The 22,012-nt window shown below is 39.0% G+C and overlaps 1 protein-coding gene across 1 annotated transcript in view; it reads right to left on the bottom strand.

Moving 5' to 3' along the window:
- Window positions 1-14,779, bottom strand: part of KPNA1 (karyopherin subunit alpha 1) — a 73,762-nt gene extending 58,983 nt beyond the window's left edge. Inside the window, exon 1 of the mRNA XM_060150486.1 lies at window positions 14,599-14,779. The gene's annotated coding sequence lies outside the window, so the exon portion shown is untranslated. The remainder of the gene's footprint in view (window positions 1-14,598) is intronic.
- Between the last annotated feature and the right edge of the window lie 7,233 nt (window positions 14,780-22,012).

Raw genomic sequence — 22,012 nt, 5'->3', positions numbered from 1 at the left:
GTAATTGATTCCTTTCATTGCTGAATTGTATTCCATTGTATTCCACAATTTGTTTATCTATTTACCAGATGATGGACATCTAGTTTGCAGTTTTGGGTGATTATGAATAAGCGACTATAAACATTCACATATGGCATTTGTTTAGATAAATGATTTCATTTTTCTTGGGTAAAAACCTAAGAGTGAAACTGCTGGGTCATAGAGTAAGTACATGTTTAACTTTACAAGAAATTGTCCAACTGTTTTCCAAAGTGGCTGTAACATCACGCATTCCTATCACCAATTTATTATAGCTCCAGTCGTGTCATAGTATTGAGATATATATATATTTTTAAATCACATCTAAGTACCACCCATCCATATCTATTTTTTTAAAGTTTTAAAAACCTGAAATGTGTGTTGAATTAGATCAAATGCCTTTTGGCAGTTATTAAAACGGTCACTGTTTATCTCCTTTGACATATTAAATATGGTGATATATTAATACACTTTTTTTTTTTTTCCCAGCATGCGGGCCTCTCACTGTTGTGGCCTCTCCTGTTGCGGAGCACAGGCTCCGGACACGCAGGCTCAGGACACGCAGGCTCAGTGGCCATGGCTCATGGGCCCAGCCGCTCCACGGCATGTGGGATCTTCCTGACCCGGGGCACGAACCTGTGTCCCCTGCATCGGCAGGCGGACTCTCAACCACTGTGCCACCAGGGAAGCCCCAATACACTTCTTAATAGTCAATGATTTTTGACTCTTGGAATAAACACACTTGGTCACAGTGTATCATTCTTTTTAATTCTGTTAGTTATCTTTTTTTTACACTAAATTTTATTTAACATACATTAAAATTGACTTGTTTTGTATACAGTTCTATAAATTTAACACATGTATAAATTTGTTCAGCCATCACCACAACCGAGATACAACTGTTCCATCACCTCAGAAAACTCCCTTGTGATATAATTTTGTAGTCACACTCTCCCCAACCTCTAACTCCCAGCAACCATGGATCTTTTTTCCATCACTACAGCTTTGTCTTTTTGAGATCATCATACTAATGGAATCATACAGTATATAACTTTTTGAGACTGACTTCTTTCCCTTAGAAAAATGCCAAGTTGTCTCATGTTAATAATCTATTCCCTTTTATTGCAAAATAGTTTTCTATCGTAGAGATGGACCTCAGTTTGTTGATCACATTAGGTTACTCCCTTTTTTAGGAGATCATAAGTAGAGAAGATATAAACATTGATGTCCAGGTTGCTGTATGAAGATGAATTATCATAGCCTAAGCAGGAGTGGCATGCCTGAGCCATATGGCAAATATATGTTTTAAACTGATTTTTTTTAAAAACCTGCCAAATTGTTTTCAGATTGTCTATACTCTTTTGCATTTCTACCAGTAATGCATGGGATTTCCAGTCTCTCTGCATCCTCAGCAGCATTTGATATTTTTATTTTAGCCATTCTAACAGCTTGTATAATGGTATCTTGCGGCTTAATTTCCATTTCGCTGATGGCTAATGATGATGAACATCATTTTATGTGCTTATTTGTCACCCATATATTTTCTATGGTTAAACATTTGTTCAATCCTTTTGCCTACTTTTTTTTTTTTGCGGTACGCGGGCCTCTCACTGTTTGTGGCCTCTCCTGTTGCGGAGCACAGGCTCCTGATGCGCAGGCTCAGCGGCCATGGCTCATGGCCAATATAATTGGACTCTCAACCACTCTCAACCACTGCGCCACCAGGGAAGCCCTTGCCTACTTTTTGATTGTTTTCTTATTGGTGAGTTTTGAGAGCTCTTATATATTCTGAATATAAGTACATTGTGAGATAAGTGATTTTTAAATATTCTTGCAGCCTATAGCTTTCCTCTTCATTCTCTTCATAATATCTTTCACAAATTAAATATTTTAACTTTGATAAAGTCCAATTTATTATTTTTATTTATCTTTTATGCTTTGGGTGTCACATCTGCAAACTCTTTTCTATCTCAGGTCATCAATATTTTCTCCTACATCTTCCTCTCAAAGTTTTACGGCCTTAACGTTTTATATGTACATCTACGATCTATTTTGAATTAATTTTTGTTTAAGGTGTTAGGTTTGGGTCAAGTTTCAGTCTTTTGCATATGGATATTCAGGTGTATCAACACCATTTTTGTTGTGTTTTTCCCAGCTTTATTCAAATACAATGGACAAATAAAAACTGTACATATTTAAGGTATATAATGTGATGATTTGATATACGTATACATTGTGAAATGATTACCATAATCAAGCTATTTAAATTATCTATGACATCACATAGTCTTCTCTTTTTTGTGGTGTGAACACTTAAAATATATTCTCTTAGAAAACTTCAAATATATAATACGGTATTATTTGCTATAGTCTCCACGATGCACATTAGAGCCCCAGAACTTACTCATTTTATAACTGAAAGTATGTACCCTTTCACATCTCAGTTTTCCTACCCCCTCAGTCTCTGGCAACCACCATTCTACTCTTTGCTTCTGTGAGTTCAACTCTTTTATGTTCCACATATAAATGAGATCATACAGTATTTTTCTCTGTCTGATTTATCACCTACCATAATGACCTTAAGGTCTATTTATACTGTTAAAAAGGCAGGATTTTCATATTTCTATGGCTGAATAATATTCCATTTTACATTTATGCCACATTTTCTTTACCCTTCCATCCATCTATAGACACTTAGATTATTTCCTTGTCTTTGTTTTATCGCGAATGTTGCAATGACATGGGAGTGCAACTCTCTCTACGAGATAACTGATTTCCTTTGGATATATAACCAAAAGTGGAAGAGCTGTATCATACAGCAGTTCTAATTTTAATTATGTGACAAAAGTTCATACTGTTTTCCACAGTAAACTGCACTAATTAACATTCCCACCAACAGTACACAAGAGATCCCTTTTCTTCATATCTTTGTCAGCATTTATTATCTTCTGTCTTTTTGATAAAAGACCTGTGGGCTTCTCAGATATGGCCTTTATTATGTTAACATACATTCCTACTACACCTAATTTGATGAGAGTTTTTATCATGAAAGGATGTTGAATTTTTGTCAGATGCTTTTTCTGCATCTATTGAGATGCTCATGACATTTATCCTTCGTTCTGTTCATGTAGTGTATCATATTTATTGACTGGAATATGTTGAGCCATCCTTGTACCCCAAGGATAAATCCCATTTGCCTCATTGCGTATGACTCTTTTTTTTTCCAACATCTTTATTGGAATATAATTGCTTTACAATGGTGTGTTAGCTTCTACTTTATAACAAAGTGAATCAGCTATACATATACATATATCCCTGTATCTCTTCCCTCCTGCATCTCCTTCTCTCCCACTCTTCCTATCCCAACCCTCTAGGTGGTCACAAAACACCCAGCTGATTTCCCTGTGCTATGCGGCTGCTTCCCACTAGCTATCTATTTTACATTTGGTAATGTATGTATGTCCATGCCACTCTCTCACTTTGTCCCAACTTATTCTTCCCCCTCCCAGTATCCTCAAGTCCATTCTCTAGTAGGTCTGTATCTTTATTCCTGTCCTGCCCCTAGGTTCTTCATGAGCATTTTTTTTTTTAAGATTCCATATATATGTGTTAGCATACGGTATTTGTTTTTCTCTTTTTTTTTTTTTTTTTTTTTTTTGCAGTACGCGGGTCTCTCACTGTTGTGGCGTCTCCCATTGCGGAGCACAGGCTCCGGACGCGCAGGCTCAGCAGCCATGGCTCATGGGCCCAGCCACTCCGCAGCATGTGGGATCTTCCCGGACCGGAGCACGAACCCATGTCCCCTGCATCGGCAGGCGGACTCTCAACCACTGCACCACCAGGGAAGCCCCTGTTTTTCTCTTTCTGACTTACTTCACTCTGTATGACAGACTCTAGGTCCATCCACCTCACTACAAATAACTCAATTTCCTTTTTTATGGCTGAGTAATATTCCATTGTATATATGTGCCACATCTTCTGTATCCATTCATCTGTCGATGGACACTTAGGCTGCTTCCAAGTCCTGGCTATTGTAAATATAGCTGCAATGAACACTGTGGTACATGACTCTTTTTGAATTATGGTTTTCTCAGCATATATGCCTAGTAGTGGGATTGTTGGGTCGTATGGTAGTTCTATTTTTAGTTTTTTAAGGAACCTCCATACTGTTCTCCATAGTGGCTGTATCAATTTACATTCCCACCAACAGTGCAAGAGGGGTTCCTTTTCTCCACACCCTCTTCAGCATTTGTTTGTAGATTTTTTGATGATAGCCATTCTGACTGGTGTGAGGTGATATATCATTGTAGAGATTTTTGCATATGTGTTCCTCAAGGATAATGGCCTGTATTTTTTTTCTTATGTTGTCCTTATCTGGCTTTACTTTTTTTAATAGTCATAGTGTATCATTCTTTTTAATTCTGTTAGTTTTCTTAAAAATTTCTAAATCAGTATCCACACATAAGATTGATTATTTAATAAAATACCCTCCTCTTTGGGGGTAGGGGTGGGTATTGTATTTGTCACATGATTCCAATTTTATGACATTCTGGAAGAGGCAAAACTATGGAGAGTTAAAAGATCAGCGGTTGCCAGGGGTTTAAGGGATGAATAGCAGAGCACAGAGGATTTTGGAGGCAGTGAAACTATTCTGTTGGACTATAATGGCCGATACATGTCAGTATACATTTGTCAAAACCCACAGAATGAATGTACAACTCCAAGAATGAACCCAAATGTAAACTATGGGCTTTGGGTGATAATGATGTGTCAGTGTTGGTTGGATTATAACAAATGTACCACTCTGGTGGAAATGTCAATGGTGGGGGCACTGGGTGTACAGGCGTAGGGAGTAGATGGGAATTCAGTAGTTTCCACTCAATTTTACTGTGAACCTAAAATTGCTCAAACAAATAAAGTCAATATTTTTTTAAAAAAATCAACGATTTCTTCTCTGATATTCATAAATGAGACTGGGTTCCCCTCTTAGCAGGGGAAAGAGATTATGTTTGCCAAGTGGGAGAGCTTTTTGAAAAACAAGACGCCTCAACTGTCCTTCCGAAGAGTTTGATTAATAGGTCTGAGGCAAACACGAGGTCTCTAGTGTTGTTTTTTCTTTTAAAGACTCCCAAGTGAATTCTGATATGCATCTGCATGCAACTCAAAATCACTATAGCAGAGCAAAAGTTTTATTGGAAAATAATGCAAAATACAGCTGAAATGTAGGCTTCAGTTGGATTGAAGAGAGCTTAGATAACAAATGAAATAAAATCTATAGAGGTTTATGATTTTAAAAAAACATGTAATAGTATTGAGAAAATTATATTTATCCTAAGCAAATATTTTTAGGATATTATCACCTAAGTGATTAATTGAAAAACTTAAGTTATTGTCAATAACTTTTCACTCTCTCAGGAAGCAGAAGCCTTTAAAATTAAAGCCATTATGCCCCATTTTCCTCTTGTTTTCTAGGGAAATAAAGCCAAAAAAGCAATAAAGTTAAAAACAAGATGCAAAACTGGTGGTAAAATAGAAGTGTACTCTACTCTTCCAAAATGAAATCTCCCAATTTCCCCTTCATGTCTATTTAGTTAAAATTATCAAATTTTGCTTATTATTCCATCCAGAGTGATTTTATCTATTCCTATCTATTCACACTGCTACCAGTCTGATCCAGGTCCCTGTCATCCTACAGCTAGATAACTGCAACAGCTCTAACCACCCTTCCTTAACCTCAGTCTCTTTGCTCTTCAATTCATCCTTTGCACAGCTCTCAGATTTATCTCAACACCTTTTTCACTATATAACTTCAATGCCTAAGGACCTAAAATGAGTTTTTAGCACTACTTAGATCAAATCTGAACTTCTTTGTCCTACAAGTTTCCTTGGCTTTGATACTCTTTTCATTTTTCATCAATCTATTCCCAAAACACACTGAGTGTAGATCTTTTTATGTTTTTATTATATTCAAGTATATATATTGGTATATATATTCAGTGTGCTGAGTCAATCCAAGCAGTCAGTAAGCCCCTAACCATTGTGAATATTTAACATTCACAATATTCTTTGTTCAACACTATAAAATGTTAGTATACTTATTAATTCCATCATATAAATTGAGTATAATTCTATTAGAAAACATGATGTGTATTTAATACTAAAAAAACCAAAGACCACAAGAAAGTATGACTACAAAAAAAGCAAGTTACAGGTTTATAAATTTAAGCATAAATGAATTTTAAGTATAAAAAATTTTCAGTTCAGTTGCGAATGTTTTTTGAACCTATGTTTTCATTAGAGAATGGAGAGGTGTGAGCCTGCACCCCAGAGTACATGCTCTCCCATTTGTAAATATTAATTACTCATCTGTTGTTAACTTCTAGTCAAGTAGCAGTGGGTCCCTTTAAAATATTTTAATAAAAATTAGGAAAGAAAAATGACATTTAAAATATCCTACCCATTTCTTCCCAGTAAAATTATTAGAGTACCTTTATTTTAGTGACAACATTCTTGCGTTCAATGGAGGCAAGGTTTGAAAAACCCTGCAATAAGCCTCCTCTGTGAGAAGTCAATGCTACAGATATGATTCGTAGGTGCTCACCTCTGATTACATCTCATAGCGCTAACTCCATTAACCTAATAGAAATCCATACTTTCTTTCATGTCCCAGCTTCAGACCTTCTTCAACTGAGATGTTTACTAAAAACCTTTGACCCTGAATTCTGACCTCACTTCCAGTATCTACAGGTTCCCAACATGCAAGGTTCCCCAGAGACATTCTCAATATCCAAACATTTAAAGGAAAATATTTACCAAAGATTTGGGGAATTCACACCCCAAGATTCAGTAATTCCACTTTTGGAATGTACACAAAGGCAATAAAATCAGCAGTATGTAGAAGAATATTCACAGCAGCATGACTTACAATGAAAAACTGTAAACCTAAAAATTCCAAAACGAGGGCTTGGCTATGGGACATAATCATAACATACTGCGAATTAAGAAAAACAGAACATTAACACATGACAAATCGGGGTGGTAGGAACAAAACCCCAATTTATACTATTCTCTATACTTTTTAAAACATTTTATAACTTAGAATACAAAAATCTTAAGTGGAAATTAATATTCTTCTTTATCTTCCAAATTTTCTACAGTAAGCAATATACTACTTATACAATAAGAAAAACTTTCAAAAAGTAAAGCTGGAAGCATATATTATATTTACTACAATGAGGCTTCCCAGCCTAACTAAAACATTAAATTTCCTTACTTTTGGCTAGAATTTTATCAACTCAACATGCTGTTATTTCATCAAAGTTCTAATTGAATACTTCAGGTCTTTATGAAAGGGAAAAACTACTTCCCCCTTAGAGCTGGATATTTTTAGAGAGAAATCTTTCCCCAAAAATGGCATAATGGACTCCTTCATGGGGGGGGGGGAAGCGCAAACTTGCCTTTATCCAATTCATATCCATTACTGAATCTAATATATCTATTACATGTACACTTATAAGGGTTTTAATGTTTTAAATTAAGATTTAGCACCTACAGGATGTATGTGCTTTCCTCCCAAAACATATTAACAACTCGAAGCTCAGAAATTTAATTTTAATCTTCAATACTAAACAAAGTACTGAGCGTACAACACTCAAATGCCATGGAAAGAATGAACAGGCCAGAAATAAAGAGTTCATGTAAAGAAATAAAATGATGGATTTGGTAGATTAATCCATACCAAAATTATCTTTTTAAAAAAAAGGATGAAAAAAAATAAAAAATAAAAAAAATAAAAAATAAATAAAAAAAGGATGAACTACAAAGATAGAACACAAAAGGAGAGAATCAGAGGTGACAGATGAGATGTCAAAAACTTTTTAGAAGCCTTAAAACAGATGGCCCTGGGACTTCCCTGGTGGTCCAGTGGTTAAGAATCCATCGTGCAATGCAGGGAACATGGGTTCGATCCCTGGTTGGGGAACTAAGATCCCACATGCCGCAGGGAAACTAAGCCCGCGTGCCACAACTACTGAGCCTGTGTGTTCTGGAGCCTGCTCGCAGCAAGGGAAGATCCCCGCATGCTGCAACGAAGATCCCATGTGCCGCAACTAAGACCTGACGTAGCCAAATAAATCAATTTTTTAAAAAGATGGTCTAATGATATTTTACTAGTGAAGTGGAGAACTCTGAAGCCTAAGCACCTGTAAAGAAGCTGATTCACACTGCCCACAAGCAGGAAGCTTCACAGACAGGAGCCCCCGCCCCCCCACCCCAGGCATCTCTGAATGTAGAGTGAGGAACAGGACTAAAAACTAGCAGGTTAGCTGAAAGTCTACAAAACAGCCATCACATTCAGACTTCCTCCTCCATTGTGCACAGCCAGGCAACAGTCCATCCCCAAGCCCCTATGGATGTTGAGAGCATTACTCTGAAGAAACTAAACTAGAGAGACTCTAAAATGAGGGACTCCAGTGTAGGTGATGTGCTATACAAAAGATAGGATTACATGAACACAATTAACAGTGAGAACGCCAGCTTCTTTTCTAAGACAAGTTCTCAGAATTTGGCATCCAGGTGTGTATCCTCCAGGCAAGACTGGAGGCTCTCTTTTACTTTTTTTTTTTTAATTTTATTGAAGTATAGTTGATTTACAATGTTGTGTTAGTTGGAGGCTCTCTTTCTCAAGGAAATTGACAAGCCCAAGAGAAAAGAACTATGAGAGTCCCCTCCCCCTATAAATGGCCACAGCTACCCTGTCCACCCTTTAACAAGCCACACCTATAGTTTCCAATTCAGTTTTTAGCACTTCACTCTTAAATAGGAATGGACAACCGTAAGTTTACCAGACATCCAGGGAGAACCTCTACAGAGAAAGACTGCAATGGAAACAAAGGAACTTCGAAGAAACAGAGCAATGAGGGGTACAAAACTTAAAAAAAAAAAAAAATCATTAATACTGTCCTCAAGAAGACTATAGTGTCTATAAAATAATATAAAGATACCATAAGAATGAGCTCTAAGAAATTAAAATATGGATAGGAATTAACAATTCAATAGAAGGGCTGTAAGATAACATTAAAGAAATCTCTCAGGAAACAGAACAAAAAGACTAAGTGATGGAAAACAGGAAGGAAAAGAAAATTAAAAGAACCACCTAAGAATTCTAAGACCCAAATAATACAAATTCCAAGACAGACAAAAAATCAAATGAGAAAGAGATTATCAAAGAAACAATGCATCAAATTTAGAGTATTCATTCAATGAAAGACACCATGGACAAAACTAACAGAAAGATGACAGGCCTATAAAAGATATTTTCCAATCCTAAAACCAACAGACCTCCACAAGGAACTCCTGCAAACCAAAAAAAAAAGACAGGAGTTCCCTGGTGGCCTAGTGGTTAGAATTCCGGGCTTTCACTGTTGTGGCCTGGGTTCAATCCCTGGGTCGGGGAACTGAGATCCTGCAAGCTGCGCAGCACAGCACGGCCAAAACAAACAAACAAACAAAAAAGACAGGGCGCGGAAAGGAAAGATAGACAAAGTACAAAACAGACAATTAACAAAAGGGAAAACCTGAATGGATACAAGAGATGCTCGAATTCATTAATTATCAGAGAATGTAAATTAAAACTTGAGATACCACTTTATACCCGACTAGCAAAAATTAAGAAGTTGGATAAAACCAAGTACTGTCAAAGATGTGGGCAAACAAGAAAACTCCTCACTGCTAGCAGGCACATAAACTAGTTCTCCTATTCTATGACCCAGGAATCCCACTCCTGGGCATACATCCCAAAGAACTTCTCACACAGGTCCACAAGGATGTACAAGTAACAGTATATTTACCACAGTGCACTTGTGATGCCAGAGAGGTAACTCAGGTGTCAGTGATTAGGGAATAAAAAGTAAAATGTGGTAGATGCACATTATGGAATTCTACATTATACGCAACTATATGTACACACAACGAAACAGAAAGGTCTCCAAACAATGCTGAGTAAAAAGAGTAAGAAACAGAACAAGGTCTATAGCACAATATATAAACTAAATACACAAAACGCACTACATATTTCACAATGATTCACATACAATCAAGGAATGTATCAGCCACAATGCAGTGGGTGCCTACTAGAAAGGGTAATGGAAGTAGGGCTCAGAAATGAAAGAGAAAAATTTAAAGGACCTTGTATAGTTTGATGATAGTGTCAAGAACTGGGAAGCATAATTAACTCAAACTCTTTTTACCTAAGGCCCCAATAATAATAATAAATAATAAATAAATTTCCCAAAACTAAAGGACACAAATCCTCGGCTTGTAAGGGTCCATCAAGTGACCTTAAATGAAAACAAACAAACAAACAATCAAATCTAGGGACATTATGGAATTTCAGGGGTTAAAAATAATACCCTAAAAGCTTCTGGAGATTGGAGAAGACAGGGAAGGTCACATACAAATGAAGAATAAGAACACCTCTGGACTTCAACAGCAACATTAAAATGCAGAAAACAATGGAGCTATGACTTCCAAACTTTTTAAGCCTAGGTTTTTATACCCAGCCAGATTACTGATGAAATGTTAAGGTAGAATATAGATTTTTTTCAATCATGCAAGATCTCAGAAAGTTTTCGCTTCCCAGGTACCCTTTCTCTGTAAGTTAAGAAAATATGGGAAACAAGAGATCCAATACAGGAAAAGGGCAAAGAGAATTTTAAGGGCGACATAAAGAAAAGTTCCAGGATAACAGCTGTGAAGTATACCTAGAAAGTAACCAGTCCAGATTGCATTAAAAGAACAGAAGGTTCCAGGACAGCTATCTCACGGAAATGGAAGTGGGAAAAAAAGGTGTTACTCCTGGAAAACCAAAATTGGTTAAGAGAAGAAATGATATCACAATATACTACATGGTTCAGCTATAAACATTTACATAGTTATAACTGAACGTTGACTTAATAAACACCTGTGATAACTATATTAAAAGGATGGGAGAGGCAGTGTGTAAATGTGGAGGAAAGTCAATAGATAATGTCTAAAACTGCTGTATCAAGAAATAGCAATAGAAGTTATTTATAAATATGAAAGAGGAAACAGCTAAAAGAAGGAAATTGGTGGCCTCTAAAGTGCAGAGGCTAGGACAGGACAGTTGTTTTCAGAGAATATTCTAATTTAAAAATTGTATTTTTTAATGGCAGTAAAGCAAGGAACTCCAATAGCCCTTCAGCTTTTAGTAAATTAGATCTTCACAATATCATTTCATGATGTTAAACAAACTGCATCTAGTTTGTTCTGCTGGAGACTGCACTGCAAACCAAGACAAAAATCAAGCTTTAATGATTGATGTGAACATAGCACAAATAGCCCTGTGATTGAATACCAGCTCCCTCACTTATTCTGTGAAGTAGGGCAAGTTACCTAACCATCCTGTACCTGTAGCCACCTTCTCAAAGTGGGTTTGCAAGGGTAATTAAGTGAAAACACCTGATGCAGTGCTTGAGCCATCAACAGATGTTAGTACCTTTTGCTTGTCTTTCTGCTCCCTAGCTAAAAACCCCCATTTTGACCCCAAGCTGCCTTGCTGGTCACAGAATACAGAGACTCATGGACAACTCAGCACATATCCCTCCTCATGCTGAAAAATCAATCATGATGAGTAAGCAGACTTATCTTTGTATATGAAGAGCAGCATTATTCTTGTTATGTGAAGGAGATTATCCCCATTATCCACATTTTGGATTACTGCCTGCTTTCAAGAACTGTCCCAATTAGTCTACTACACTAGATCAGAACCATTTTGTCACTAAGGTCTGTCATGTAGGGTCGTTATCATCTTTAAAAACAAACAAACAAACAAAAAACTGTACGGGGGGCTTCCCTGGTGGCGCAGTGGTTGAGAGTCTGCCTGCCGATGCAGGGGGCACGGGTTCGTGCCCAGGTCTGGGAAGATCCCACATGCCGCGGAGCGGCTGGGCCCGTGAGCCATGGCCACTGAGCCTGCGCATCCGGACAGCGGGAGAGGCCACAACAGTGAGAGGCCCGCGTACCGCAAAAAAAAAAAACAAAAAAAACTGTACGTTCCACGAGTCTTCATCCCTGCTCTTTCACTGCAAGGACTTAAAATTTCCTAATGAAGGTCCTATCTGGTACCTCACTATCCTGGGGCCACCTCCTGCTCACTGCAGCAAGAATAGAGGCAATCAGCCCCCAGTCAGCTAATTGAATTGTTTACCATTTCCAGTGTTTTCTTCCATTATTATGGCTGAATTCAGAATACCTTGCAAAGTACAGAAACCTTAAAACAAAGAGATTAACAGGGAATTATCTTTATCATCACTATGTCAGTCACCTTTACTTGCATGGCCAAAAGTCTTAGTTGATTTTATACAAAGCATACATACTTCTAGAAACAACCTGACAAGACTTAAAAACACTAAATCATAAATCATCAAGACTTTATCATTAATTCAACAGGTAAACTCCTCAAGGCTTATGTTGTCTGATTCCATTTGAACTTCCTTTGCTACAGTTTCTGCTCAATTTTGACTGATAAAATGTCATGCAGTCAATATTTTTACTCATTATTTGTTAGTCTTCCCTGCAACACTATAAATTCCATGACACAAGAACAGTGTCTTCTAGAGGCAGGACAGGAATAAAGATGCAGACGTAGAGAATGGACTTGAGGACCCAGGGAGGGGGAAGGGTAAGCTGGGATGAAGTGAGAGAGTGGCATGGACATATATACACTACCAAATGTAAAAACGATCGCTAGTGGGAAGCAGCTGCATAGCACAGGGAGATCAGCTCGGTGCTTTGTGACCACCTGGAGGGGTGGGATAGGGAGGGTGGGAGAGAGATGCAAGAGGGAGGAGATGTGGGGATATATGTATATGTATAGCTGATTCACTTTGTTATACAGCAGAAACTAACACACCATTGTAAAGTAATTATATTCCAATAAAGATGTTTAAAAAAAAAAGAACAGTGTCTTGATCATGTCTACATCCCCAGTCTCAAGGTCTATGAACACTCCAAGTATTCGCTGAATTAATGGACCAAATAAAGAAAACGCAACCAAGAAGTATGCAAGGAGAGGAGAAATAATTCCTAAATTAGCAGTGATTCTGGTTCTAAGGCTGGTTCTAACAAGAGCTGGAACACTTTAGGTAAGTTACCTAACTTCTCTGACCCTAGAAGCTTTAATCTGCAGAAAAGGAAAAAATAACATACTTCAGAGTTACTGTAAGCATTAACGTTTTACTGTACAAAAAGTATTTAGCACAATATCTGGAAAGGAGCTCAATAAATGTTAATTCCTTTACCTTTCCTCCTGTTCTCCACCTTAAAATCCGGTATTACACATAAAAGTGCCTTCCAAGAATAAATTACTTCAGTAAAAGTACAATAGAGTTCATTCTCCATTTGCTTTGAAAAGTTAAAATTTCATCTCTTCAATCTTTAAAATGGAGGGGGACTAGCTTGTGAATTACTTTCAAAATATCACAAACACAAGAACAAGTTAAGAAAAAAACAATGTCAAGAATGAGCCTTGAAGCAACGTGCGGGGGGGGGGGCGGCGGCGGGGCGGGGAATCACTCATCTACTGCGAAGAAATAAGGGTTTTTAAGGCAGTGCTCACTAAACGAAAAAAGGCTTGAAAAAGGTAGAAACGTTATTTAATAGTATGTTTTAGAAAAAAATACTTCCCAACTGTTTATTCTGAATTTAAACCTTAAAAAATTAACTATTTTGACATCGTGAGCTTAAAAGTGGAACATTACATATACTTCCATTCAAACCTAAAACATTCCTTCATGACGACTTCCCAGACTCCAGTCATCCTTCAGTTTCATCCTCCCATTTTGAGCTTAATCGAATACCTCGCCGCTTCCCTTACATCACCACTGACACACGCTGTGTGCAGACGAAGTTCTGTCATTCCTATAATTACCACACCCCTGTCAGACGCTTCAGGCCCATGTTGTTATGACATCTGTAAACTGCAGTCCTCCGTCTGTCTCCACCCGCACCGCGCCCGCCCCCCCCCCTACTTCCAAACCACCGGCTCCGGCTCGGGCTGTAACTTGTGAATTCCCGAGACGGTCCCCTCCGGCCTCGGTTAGGATTTTTACACGCCCCCCACCCCTTGCTCTTTCCTGCCTCAGTCGCCGCACTCCGTGCGGCCCACCCACGCCCCCAGCTCGCTCGCGCCGGGCCGCGGCGCTGGCTCCGCACTCCCTCCTCTCCGCCCCGCTGCCTCAGCGCCCCGCAGTCCCCGACGCTGCTTCCAGCTCCACTGCCGCGCCGCCCCGCCCCGCCTCGCCTCGCCTCGCCTCCACCGGCGTTCCCGATGGCGAACCAGTGCTCCCCACCCCCACCGTCCTCTCAGCGGGCCGCGCGGCCGTTGGGACTGCCTGGCCCGTGACGCACGGACGCGCAGCAAGCGCCCAGGCCCAGGAACCCGAGCTCGAGCACTGCCGGCGGCCCGCCCTCACCGCGGGGCCTCCCCCGCACACAACCGGATCCGCCGGAGTCCCCGGCGGGAGGGGGAGGGGCCGGGGGCCGCCGGGGCCCCGCACTCACCAAGCTCAAGGCAGCCGATCCCGGTGCCACTGCTGGGGTGAGCCTCTGGCTCGCTCGCTCGCCTGCCGTGCCTCTCCCGCACACAACCTCGAAGACCCAGCTCGCGCCTCGGCGGTGCTAACCAGGCCTCGCTCGCCGACACCGCCGCGCACCCAGCACAGCGAGACCCAGCTCAGCCGGCGTTCGCAGTACGCCTGCGCGTGGGGGCCGGCCCGCGCGCCTGCGCGCGCCTCTCCACCACTCTGCTGCAGAGGCTGCCGGGAGTTGTAGTCTTCCAACCGTCCTTCTCGCGAAGCGCCAGCGGTTAGCCGGGAACCAGTGGAGAGTCTGGCGTCGGGAAGGAGGTCTGGTTGACAAGGTTCGCAGTTAGTGGCGAAGGTTGGAGAGTCATTCTGGAGTGACAATGAAACGGTACTTCTTAGGCTGAATTGCAAAGTTTTGTCTACAAATTTGTCTTCGAAGCTCTTCCAGGGCGTATCGATCCTTGCTCACCTCTGTCTATAGCGTCTGACAGGCTTGTTACCTAATACACGTTTACTGAGTAAATAATGGAATGAATGAAGCCTGAGGGATTACTAAAAAAGAGTTATAAGTCCGCGCTTCATGTCTAGGGCATTCACATGCAGCATGTTTGAGAAACTTCTGGGTATTTCCTTTTTTAGTTCTCTCCCGTCCCCTTTGCCTGATAATGTATATAAGCAGTATCAAAAATCATTAATAAATTAAATGAAACACAAATGCTTGCTTTACTCTCAATAAATGCTCTCAAACGAAAATTTGGGACAAATAGTTGTTACTGTTAAATCTGATGGAATTCTCTTTGAGCTTAATCGAATTGTTTTTGAGCAGTGGCTTCAAAAGAAGAAAGACTGAAGCCAGCCAAGCAAAGGTCACAGAATACAGTCTCACATGCGACCTGGTTTATCAAATCAATCTAAACACCCACGGAGAAGCAAGGTGAAAGAAATGGGGTAGCTCTATAACATAAGTGTGGGAGAGAGGACCTTACTGCCTGAATCCTAGACTATGCGATGTTCATTTGTCCTGGATCTCTTTCTGCCACGTCAGTATTCCCCACTAATGGTGTGTTTTCTAGGATGAGCTGAGTTTGAGCAAGGGCACTGGGGAAAGGGAATGTGTTCTAAGGGAGAGACTTGGAGGCAAGTGTGCGTGACCGCAGCTAAGCTGAGGACAAATCACTTTATTCCAATCAGGAGCTAATATTATTCAGAGCTGGACTTTAGTGTTTGTGATAACTAGTTTCTTTCTAGTTCACCCTTATTCCTAGTTAGAGTATCCCGTGAGGGTCTGGACCAAAAGTCTGGGGTATTTACGAGGGCCTCTCTTCCTTGACCCAACCTCTTCAGCCCCATGAGACAGTCAAAAGTTCTACTCAGTTTTTCAGCCACTGCTTTCAGAATTAGCAATCACTTCAAGTGGAAAAGTAACAGCAAACATCAGGCTCACCTCTCATGGGTTCCCTTTCTTTTCTTCCAGATCTTGGATCCACAGATTCTCACTGCTGTGGTAGCTCTTCAGTGCCTTAATGTTTTTTATATTTTGTCCAGCTATTCTCTGTGGTGGGAGGATTTGTTCAAGACAACAACAGTAGCCCATTGCTGAAGCAGAATTCCTATATATATGTTACTTTTACAAAAATGTTATCATACCATACATGATGTTTTGTTAGTTAATGTCTCTCTGACTATATCTTTTTGTATTAAAATTTATTTTTAATTTTAAATTATAGAACAGTAGTTTTGCTATTACAAACAACACTGCTGTGAACATTCTTGTACGTGTCTTTGTGTGTACAGGGAAACTGCTAGATCCTAAGACATTGCATCTTTAACCTTACGAGATGTGACAGGCAGAATTCTCAGATGGCCCCCGTGATCTTTGCCCCTTGCTGTTACCCTGTATAATCCCTACCCCTTGAGTGTGGGTGGGAGCTTTGACTTACTTCTGGCCAATAGAATATGGCAAGGATGATTACATTTCATTATAAGTCTCTGTCTTAGCAGACCAGAGCTCGACACTCTCTTGCCGGCCTTGAAGAAGCGAGCTTTCACGTTGAGAACTGCCTATGGAGAGGGCCACGTGGCAGCGAGCTGCAGGTGGTTTCTAGCACCTGGGTGCAGCCTCCAGCTGACAGCCAGTAAGCAAGCCAGGGCCCTCAGCCCTACAACCACAAGGAAATGAATTCTGCCAACAACCTGAGACGGCTTGGAAGTGGATTCTTCCCCAGTCAAGCCTCCAGATGAGAAGACAACGTGACTTACACCTTGATTGCAGCTTTGTGAGACCCTGAGCAGAGGAACCAGCTCAGCTGTGCCCGTAATCCTGGCCCACAGAAACTGTGAGATAATAAATGTGTTTTAAGACACTAGGTTTCTGGTATTTTTTTCCACAGCGATGGAAAAGTAATATGCTAGATATTGCCAGATTATTTCATAAAGTGGTTGTGCCAGCTTATGCTCCACAAGTAGCTGCTGATAAGGTTTTCTTTTCTAAACAACCTTGCTAACATTTGGAAATGTCTTTTTTATTTTTGCCAAATGGATGGGTGTGAAAATACATAATAATTAGACACATACATTAACATAAAAACACGAAAAATAAGTTTTTACTTGCAATGATATATTCCGTTGTATTTTTTTCTGTTGCATAAATGCTATTACTTAAAATAGCAATAGGACTCATTAAAAGTGGCAATTAATAATAATTAATACAAGGACTAATTAAGAAAATAATTTGTGAGAAAAATACAACCTTTTATAGCATAATATATATATATATTTTTTAAACATCTTTATTGGAGTATAATTGCTTTACAATGGTGTGTTAGTTTCTGTGTATAACAAAGTGAATCAGCTATACATATACATACATCCCCATATCTCTTCCCTCTTGCGTCTCCCTCCCCCCGACCCTCTCTATCCCACCTCTCTAGGTGGTCACAAAGCACCCAGCTGATCTCCCTGTGCTATACAGCATAATATTTTTATGTTTCTTCCTGTCCTCTGGTTCAGCAACTTATTTTAACTCTTTCTTAAACTCTTTATCACATATTCAAATTTTGTAGGCTATATTATTCTATATTCTATATGTATATTAAGATACATAAACGTAGGAATTTTATGAAGGAGAGTATATATACAGTAGAACTTGTTAAACAGATATTACTCCTATTACAGTTTTAAGAAATGATATGTTTCTGTCCCATGATAGAGTGGGATATTTTTTATTCTTTTTGTTTCCTTTTTCATCAATATTTCTCTGAACTGCCTGGAGCCTTTAGGACATCTTTTCTTTTATGTAATGGTAAAACCAAATACAGCCAAATATAAAATTAGTTTTGACTTGCAGCTCTGTTCCTCTGCCTGCATTGCACTGATTCTTGTTGGCACAGATGACATCAAGCTAAACATTCCCTCAACAAAAGTGTTTGAGCATAGAACAGTTAGGATTTTAATTACTAATGCAGCAGGTTTTTAAACTTGTAGGAATTTGTTTCTGGTTCTCCAGAATGTCCACCCATTTTGTATCTACAGACTTGCTTTGGTAAACCAACTGTTTGTCAGTCAGGTCCTTTGCATGTATAAATTAACCATTTCTATATCTAAAATGCCCATTGTTTTTAAAACATTCTGAAGCACATTGTATGTTATCATAAGTTAAACCTCTCTTCCCCAGAAAAAATGGTTTTAAAGCATAGAGGTAATTTGAACTTGTGAAATTGAAGTTAGATTTCAAATAAATTTACAGTTTTAGTGAAGAAATTCAGAAAGTCCTGTTTAATTTGGTTACTTTTTCCTAGGGACTTTTTTTTAAAGTTCTGAAAGTCTTATTTCCAAAAATTAGTCCTTTTTTTTCTGTTTGAAGTTTTTGTCGCAACCTGCATATAACATTGAATAATTGAGATTCAGATGGTTCATCCTTTTCTAGACTTCTTATGACCTCTTCAAGGATTATCAGACAGTTTTGGAGAACCAGCATGTTTATTTCTGTTTCACTGTAATTCTTCTCTCCGTTCTCATCCTCAATGTATTTCCAAATTGGAGCAGGACATTCTTCTTGTTCCACGCTTTGAAAATATGATTTCATGGCAGGCTGACATTATAATGTCTTTTCTATGGCTGGCAACAATGATCACCATCTTGTAGGTACATGTTTAAGGAAGCTGTCTCCTGCCATTTCTATAGTCAAAAATGTCGTTAAATGCTTCCGCACGTTTTGAGGAAGCTGAAATGCCCAGACACTTTCATTATGAAAACTTCTGTATCGCAGGTAAGCAAACCACACCCCTCTTTAAACAGTGTTCTGTATAAGATGTTTAGCCGATGAGATCGTTTCATTTTCTTTGGTAAGAAGTTTAGAGACTGAATAGAATTTGTCAAAATTAACATTTGCCCTGAAAGCAAATAAATAAGCCAAGTCTACTTTGTCTTTGGACAGATATAACACATTTTGTTTTATGTGTTTGTGGTTTCATTAAAATCTTAGACATCAAGAAGACAATTTGAAACTCCATTTTTCAAGTAAAATTACCTTAAGAGCTAGGGGAGACATTTTCTGAATCAGGAAATAAAACCTTACTCCGTTCCATAGAGCAATGAAAGTCATGATACAATAATGCATATTGGTTCATGTGATACGCCCAAGCTAATTCAGCAGCCACTATTTTCAACTGAGCATTGGTGTCTTTGGGAGAAATTAAACAAACTTTTGATTGATTTTGAAGTACCTGTCTGTCTCATCCTGGACTTGTAAATTTCAGTCTCCATATGTGCTTTTACATCCCCTTCTCCGCCATACACATCCCAAACTCTTTTCTGCATATTGCACAGTATGCTCTGTTTTTGTTATTTACCTTCATAATCAGTTACATTGTCCTTCCATATGTAATTAATATTACACAGTCGTTGAGCTTTCTTTCAGCGATGTCATCATGCTGTTGCTGGTATTATAATCACTCTCTTATAAAACATGATCATCGCACTCATAATGTTAAAAAATTTAACTTGTATGAGGCACAATGGTTAGTCCATAGGCAAAGCCAAAGATGTATTGCTAATGTTTATGATTACAATGCACTTAAACTGCACACTTTGGTCGCATCCCTCAGAATGATGCAACAATGGATGATCATTACTGTGACCTGTAAATCATGGTTACCAATATCAGTGAACGGGGAAAAAAAACGACAGAGACTATAGAAGTCGAATAATCTGTGCTGTATCCATTTGACACAATAAGCAGTGTTGCTTTCAGCCTCTATGTCGTTATGGGGATATATGGTTTTGTACTTTTCCCCCAACTTCCCACACCGATCATAAAAGATCCGGATTTAAAATTTTTTTTAAATTTTTTTGCCGTACGCGGGCCTCTCACTGTTGTGGCCTCTCCCCTTGCGGTGCACAGGCTCTGGACGCGCAGGCTCAGCGGCCATGGCTCACGGGCCCAGCCGCTCCGCGGCATGTGGGATCTTCCCGGACCGGGGCACAAACCCGCGTCCCCTGCATCGGCAGGCGGACTCTCAACCACTGCGCCACCAGGGAAGCCAGATCAGGATTTTTTTGTGTGTCCTGGGAGGTTTCCCAGGATGTAGGAATTTCAGTGCTAAAACCCAGAAGGTCAGGCAAATCAGAACAGTTTGTCCCTCCTTCCCACCTGTACTGGTCAAATGTATTCCATTCATCTGGCCAGTACACCCATTCCCCTACTTGCTGTGAGTGCTGGCTGATAACTGTCAGCTGCCCCCTTCTCTGACGAATTGCAGGGCTAACAGGAGCCAGCTTGCTACAAGGCTCCCACTCCTTTCCCCAGGGACAAACCTCAGCCAATAACTGACATCAGAGTAATAAAAGGCCAACCATTGCTACAGTGTTCAACTTACTCTAATGGTACTATGTGTGCTCTAGAGCCTCCCCATGTAATCAGACTAAAGCTAGTCTTCAACTGAGACAGCACTCTTACTAGCTTTTCCCCCTGCCTTAGACTGTCTCCTTATTCCTGAGAGCACTCTCCCAATAAGTCACTTGAACAAGAATCCCCATCTCAGGCTCTGCATCTAGGGAACCCCCCCTAGGCCATGATCCTAATGTGCTGTTTTCCATTTCCTTAATCAGTTGTCCAAGACCACTTGCTGAGGTTGGTCCATTGTTTTCCCAGTGATCTGCAATTTTACCTCTGTCATTCATATATATATACACACTCAGGGCTCCATATTGAGAAAAGTATGCCTATAGTCACATGATACTCAGAAAATAAAAAGAACCAGTGAGCAAAAATGCAAGAAACAAATAGTTTAGACTTCAACATGGAAACTTGAATAAGAAATCAATTGTATTCTTTACCACATAAATTCTGATTTCTAAATGGTACTTAGCTTCTAATTGCAAATATTTACTGAAAATATTTTAATGTATCATAAAAGTATTGACACCGTAAAACCTGCAATGTGAAAAGTGCATCATAAATTTGCAGAATTTTTTATATATTTATAAAATTTATATAGTATATATAATATATAAACTTGAGATATATATATCGCAACTATACAAATATATAAATGTATTATATAAATTTATGTATTTTGGGGGGTATTCAATACATATATGATATATATATTCGAGATACATATATTCTCAAGTTTCCATATAGGCACAGGTCTGTTTTGGAGCTTTCTATTCTATTCAGTTGGTCTGTTTGTCTATCCCTACACCAATAACACATCTTAATTACTGTAATTGTATAATAAGTCATAATATTTTGTAGGTCAAGTCATTTCCACTTTGTTTTTCTTCTTCAAATTGCTTTGGTTCTTCTTGGGCCTTTTTGTTTGATATGTTTTATAATTACTCCATCAGTTTCTATGAAGAAAATCTCCTCTGATTTTGATTGAAATTATATTGAATTGATAAGATTAATTTTTGGAGAACAGACATTGCTATTATATTGTCTTCCTCTCAGTGAGGATATAGTATATCTCTCCAGTTATTTAGTTCTTCTCTAATGCTTTTCAATGACGTTTTGTAATTTTTTTCGGAAGTTTTTGTACTTCTGTTAAATTTAATTCTAGTTACCTTATTTTTTTGCTGTTGCTATTATACTAGTTAAAAAAAAAGACTTTACATTTATTGTTTTTCATGCATAGAAATGAAATTGACTTATATAAATTTCTATTTAGAATCTTGCAGAGTGCTTTTATTAATTCTAATAATTTGTCTCCAGATTTTCTTGGATTTTCTATAGACAATCATATTTTCTGTGATTTAATGACATTTTTGTTTCTCCATTTTTAGTGTTTTTTTGTTTGTTCTTTAATGTGTTTGACAGGAGCTCTAATGCACCGCTGAAGGTGTGGTGATAGGAAGCATCCAGTGTCTCATTCCTCATTTTGTAGGGAATC

Source organism: Lagenorhynchus albirostris, chromosome 5 (assembly GCF_949774975.1).
Source record: "Lagenorhynchus albirostris chromosome 5, mLagAlb1.1, whole genome shotgun sequence".
NCBI classification, from domain to species: Eukaryota; Metazoa; Chordata; class Mammalia; order Artiodactyla; family Delphinidae; genus Lagenorhynchus; species Lagenorhynchus albirostris.
The sequence above is the reverse complement of the archived record's forward strand: the minus strand, read 5'-3'. Positions and strand labels throughout refer to the sequence as shown.